We start from the raw sequence: 6,033 nt of genomic DNA, 5'->3' as shown, positions 1-6,033 counted from the left end.
GAGAGGAAGTTCCCAGGCTAGTGTGCCTTTTCTTCTTTTGTTCCTTAATTACTTGAGAGATACCTTGAGTGATTTCTTGAGTGATATCCTGAGTACCACTTAGGTGGGTCATTAGGTGTGGATTAGTTGCTAAAGTCTTTGTGTCTTGACCTCTTGAACTTTGTGAAGAGTTTTCCTGAGAAGATGGCTGTATTGCACTTAGTTGTGCTTTGGCTTGGCTTCGTGTATAGGGGCGAGCTGTGGTTTTGTGGCTTGTGTCAGCCAGATCTGTGTAGGGATTGCAGGGGGGTGCAGCATCCGGAGGTGCCACCATGGATTGGCTACTGGATGGTGTCAGTAATTCATCTGTGGAGAGGGTCTGGGTTTGGGTCTGGTGTGGTTGATTGGTGTTGGCGTTCTGTGTGCCTCTGGATCTGGTGTCAGTTTTTGTGGGGAGGGCTAATTTCCAGATGTCTGGCAAGCGGGATGTGTCGTCACGCTTGTTCATGTTGTGAGGGTGTTTCTCTATCTCGATGGCTTCCATGATTATTCTCTTGTGGTGATGTTCCGTGTTAAAGAGCAATTTGGAATCTGCAAAATTAATTTCGTGTCCTGTTTCTTTCATGTGTTGGAAAAGAGAGGAAGTTTTTTCTTCTTTTTTGACGGCATTCTTGTGTTCTGCGATACGTGCATTTATTCGTCTGTTTGTTTGTCCAATGTACGTGGCTGGGCAGACTTTGCAGGGTATTTCATAGATCCCTTGGTTTTCCAACTGGATTTTATCCTTGGGGTTTCTGAGGATATTGGCTATTTTTTGGTTGGTGCAAAAGGCTGTTTTGATATTGTGTTTATGGAGGATTTTGCTAATTTTATCTGTAGTGCCCTTGATATAAGGAAGGAGGGCCATGCCATTGTTTTCTTCTGTGTCTTGGTTTTTGGGGGGTGTTTCCTTTTGGATTAGCTTCGTAATCCTGTTTTGCTGGTATCCATTGGCAATTAACACATTTGAGAGATTCTGTAACTCAGTTGTCAAGTGGTCTTTGTCAGCCAGGCGTTTGGTTCTGGAGATGAGAGTCTTGGCTACGGAGTTTATTTGTGCAGGGTGGTGGTGTGATTGTGCATGTAAGTAGCGGTTGGTGTGTGTTTTTTTCCGGTAGATAGTGTGTCCTAGGGAGCCATCAGGTTTTTTGTAGATTAGGACGTCAAGGAAGGGAAGTTGGTTGTTGGCTTCTATTTCCATAGTGAATTGTATTTTGGGGTGTAAGTTGTTGAGATGTGTGAGGAAGCTATCCAGTTTTTCCTTCCCGTGTGGCCAAATTACAAAGGTGTCGTCAACATATCTGAGCCAAAGTTTGGGTTTGTGTTCTGACTTGTCTAAAGCATTGGTTTCAAAGTGTTCCATGTACAGGTTTGCGATGACCGGTGAGAGGGGTGATCCCATAGGTGCTCCTTCTATCTGTTTGTATCTTTGTCCATTGTGGATGAAGTACGTGTTGGTTAGGCAGTGGTTGGTCAGGTCCAAGATGTATTCGGGGGGATTGTATTTGTTTTGAATAGCTGTCAAGGCTTCATTAATGGGCACTTGTGTGAAGAGAGATACAACATCGAAGCTCACAAGTAGGTCATTAGGATGTAGGTTTTGCTTCTTTATTGTTTCTATGAACTGGAAGGAGTTTGGTACGTGTGAAGAGATGGATTCTGCATAGGGCTGAAGTTGCTTGGCGAGAAATTTAGCGAGATTTTGTAGAGGTGAGCCTATGGAGCTGACTATTGGTCTGAGTGGTGTTCCTTCTTTGTGTATCTTGGGGAGGCCGTAGAGTTTGGGGCATCTGGATGATTTTTCTCTGGGGATGATTCTTAGCTATAAAGTGGTACCTATTTATCTACTTGCACTTAGGGGTGCTTTCGAACTGCTAGGTGGGCAGGAGCTGGGACCGAAAGACGGGAGCTCACCCCGCCGCAGGAATTCGAACCACTGACCATGCGATCGGCAAGTCCTAGGCGCTGAGGTTTTACCCACAGCGCCACCCGCGTCCCATAAGGGTGTATATTACATGCTCTTTAATAATAGTGTTTAGGCTCATCAAATGGATGAATGATATGCTCAGACTGGGCAAAAGGAAAGGCTCATTCATACCAAGGGCAATGAATTCCTGAAATTCACTTCCCCAGCATGGCCGCTGGCTTAGATGCCTTTTTAAAGAGAGGTGAGACAAACGCCTGGTCTGCCTACAGCCACGACCCCGGACAGCTAAATGGAAGCTTCCTAGTCAGAGGCTTGATCCCCTCTGAACGCTGCGCGGGGCAGACAAGCAGCAGGAGAGGATTGTGTGTGTGTTGCCTTCATGCCTGCCTTGGACTCCTTGAAGGCATTTGGTTGCCCAGTTTTGCAAACAAGATGCTGGATTTGAAGGGCCTTGGGTACCATTTTCATCTCCTTGTCCTGACTGTGCTTGAGGCAGCCAGGTGTCCCCCATCCCTGGCGTTGCTATTCAATCTCCTTTCTCAAAGCTCCTGCTGCTTCTTACTCCGCACAGCCGATTAATTCTGAATGGACGTCTCTTATGTCTCTGGGGCTTGCCTTGAGGAAAAAGGATGGTGGTATTTAATGATATTTATCTTGATTCCCTCAGTGACACATTGGGAAAGAGGCTTCATTGCAGGTGGGATTGATGCTCTGCGCTCATTCAAAAGCAGAATGGTGTTGGCTTTTTGTCTTGACAAGCCTTTGTTTGAAAAGGTGACGCTGACATTTATTTATTGACTGTTTCGTGGGCTTTTATTGGAGAGGTTGCAGGTGAGGAGAAGGACAGGTTATTCTCAGAGGAATCATTCTCCCTTTCTCACATTGCATCCATTTCTTTAACCCAAGGGTGGTCCACTTAAAAGAATTTTTTTTTTAAAGAAAAAAGGAGGCTGTAATATGAAAATAATCAACCCTGAGAATAAAAATTTGAAGCAGGTTTTGCTGACTTATGTGGTCAGATCGTGGCTTTCATTAGGGCACAGATCCATGCTGTCCAGCAGGCTGACGTTCAGCTTGTGAGGTCTAATTTCTGTCTTTCTTTTTTTACATTCCTTTAATCCCCATGGCCCGTCAATGTGTTTCAGGTTTAGATAGCAATAACAGTGCATGTGCTCTCAGTTTAATCCTTCCTTGGTGTACAAGGCGCTTTATGTATAGGGCTTTATAGGTCTTGACTGACCATCAGCCAATGGGATAGCTGTGCTTAACCCTCTTCCCACCTGCCACTTTCCCTTGCACTCCTCTCAACTACTTTTCCTTACTCAATGGAGCAAATTGGTTGGGTTAGGGGAGGTGTTGGAGGGGGAAAGCAGCCGGGGGGGGGGGGACAGGTAAAGTAGCCGACCTCAAGTCATGTCCACCTGCTTTACAGCAAAAGGTGGTGTCTGGGGTTAGCCTTTTACCTTATAGAGCACTTTCTCCATGCACTGTAAGAGAGGACCAGAGGAACAGCTGCCACCACTGTGTTTCCTTTCTCTTCTGCAACATGTAGCAAAAGAAATATGTGATGTAACAATCAGCTCATCCAGGGCTCATCCACACTTCCCCTTCCTCCACGTTTTCCAGGCATGGTCTGTGCTTTAAAGCTCTGTGTCGGAGCACCCCTGTTTTTCCCCATGAAAACCTGTTCTTTAAAGTTGAATTGGAGCAAATGGCAACCCACAGAAAACTCAAATGGATGTTTGCTCTGATTGGGCACCAAAGAGTGGCTTTTCATGGGGAAAGTGCCAGGGCAAAGACACACATGCACACAAAATGCTTGGACACAGAGTTTTTAAACACAGAAAGAGTGGGGCTAAAGGTAAGTGTGGTGAAGCCCCCGGACTTCCTTCTGTGTTGTGTTTCTGTGCACAGGTCTGGGCTTTAGAACTCCATGTTCCAGTGGTGTTTTGTTTTAGTGCCAGTGCTTCCCCTGGAAAATCCTGCACTTTACTGATGAATTGGAGCAAACAGGTTTTCTGCAGATCGTGATTTGCTCCGAATCAGCAGAAAAATGTGGAAAAGTGCCGGGACATGGACAGCAGCACTCGGACACAGAGCTTTAAAGTGCAGATCTGTGCCTGGGAAATGTGGCACAAAAAGGAAGTCTGGGTGAGCTCCGGATGAGCCCAACATCATGTCCTGCTAACTCAACATTGTTTGCTGCTCTGAGAGAGAGACAAGGAAAGGAGCCTCCAAGGGACGTTCTCTCCAAGGCCAATCTTTCAGAACCATGCTTTTCAAAAGGCTGAAGCAGAGTTCCTAAAACTTTGGGATTCTTACACTTGTAAATCTTTGCTTGCTGATCTTCCCTGGAGAAGACTAGCTCCTGGAGTTGTTTCTCTCTCTCTCTCCTTACATTGCATTCCAAGCGGGTGGTCGGGTGCACTGAACCTGGAAGAAGCGTTTGCCTATGGCATTCAAATAAAATGAAATAGGTGGCTCCCAAGCTCCACTGTGCCATCTTCCACGCAGTCTTTTCTGTCCTGCCTAAACACAGCAGGATATAGGACATGGTTGCATGTTGAAAATGCTCTCTTTCAGATGAAGGGAACTGTCTTTATTCTTTATTCCTTTGATCGTGAATGGCTGCAAATGTTTGCCGCCGATGCTTCATACTGCATTTTTTTCCTGTTCTTGCTTATTTTCCTGTTTGATCTTTCTTTGTTGTCCCTCCCGTGTTGTGCTATGTGAATGGAATGAACAGATCTGAGGCCCTTAATGGCACCATAAAGCAAAGATTGCTTGAGTTAGTGAACTTAATTAAGTTGGATGCCTTGGAAATTTGTCTGGGGATCAGAATTTAGTGATTCTCTTGGATGGTGAATCTGGCATTTGCCTGGCATGAATCGGATGCCATCTGCATCACATATCTGTTAAGCTGGCCTCATGATTCCTTGTGGGAACACTGTTGAGTCTCACTAATGCTTATCTTTTGCCCTCTCAGGATTTAACCTTTAAGAACAGGATGTTTCTTTCATGGCCGTCTCCAGTGTTATGATGGCATCAAAGCATTATTGAAACATAAAATGGAAATACTGGCCCAAGTTAGTGACACCTAAATTCAGAGGCTGCCTTGGATGAGCATCTGGTCTCCATCCCTCTCTGTCTCCTACACTTTCTTCTCCATTTGCTGGAGGCTTTTCTTTCCTGGGCTCCAGTCCTGCCAAGACACTTCTATGAGTGAGCCAATGAGTGTACATTGACTTGAATACTGTAGGTCTGCTGCTTGTGTGGGACTCACACTTCATCACACACAGCATATATGTGCATATATTTTCTATTTATGTATCAAACCATATATATGTGTGTGTGTGTGTTTGGAACAGCCTGAAGACATAAAAAACAATACGAAAAGCCAGGACAAATAATTTACAGTTGAATAACCATCTTCCATCATTCTCATTGTTTAAACTGAAATAAATGTGCTACTCCCAGAACCTAAAGGTAGCTTAGGTAGAGCATCTGCCTTGCATACAGCCCACCCCCCTTGAAATTGTTACTGTGTGCCCATGGGCACATTAGAGCACCCTAGCACCTCCTCCCACCCTCAGCCTGATGATGATGACAACAACAACAATTTTATTATTTATACCCCATCCATCTGGCTGGGTTTCTCCAGCCACTCTGGGCAGCTTACATAGTAAAACATAAACATTAAAAACTTCCCAATATAGGGCTGCCTTCAGATGTCTTCTAAAATTTGTGTAATTCTTTACCTCCTTGACATTTGATGGGAGGGCATTCCACAGGGAGGACACCACGACCGAGAAGGCCCTCTGCCTGGTTCCCTGCAACCTCACTTATTGCAGTGAGGGAACTGCCAGAAGATGCTTGGTGCTGGACCTCAGTGTCGAGACTGGATGATGGGGGCGAAGACCCTCCTTCAGGTATACTGGGTCAAGGCCATTTAGGGTCAGCACCAACACTTTGAACAGTGTTCAGAAATGTACTGGGAGCCAGTGAATATCCTTTAGGACTGGGGTTATATGAGCCCAGCAGCTGTTCCCAGTCTCCAGTCTAACTGCTGCATTGTATTAGTTGTAGTT

The sequence above is a fragment of the Podarcis gaigeae genome (assembly GCF_964106915.1).
Source record: "Podarcis gaigeae genome assembly, chromosome: 5".
Taxonomy (NCBI): Eukaryota; Metazoa; Chordata; class Lepidosauria; order Squamata; family Lacertidae; genus Podarcis; species Podarcis gaigeae.
Note: the sequence above shows the minus strand (reverse complement) of the source record.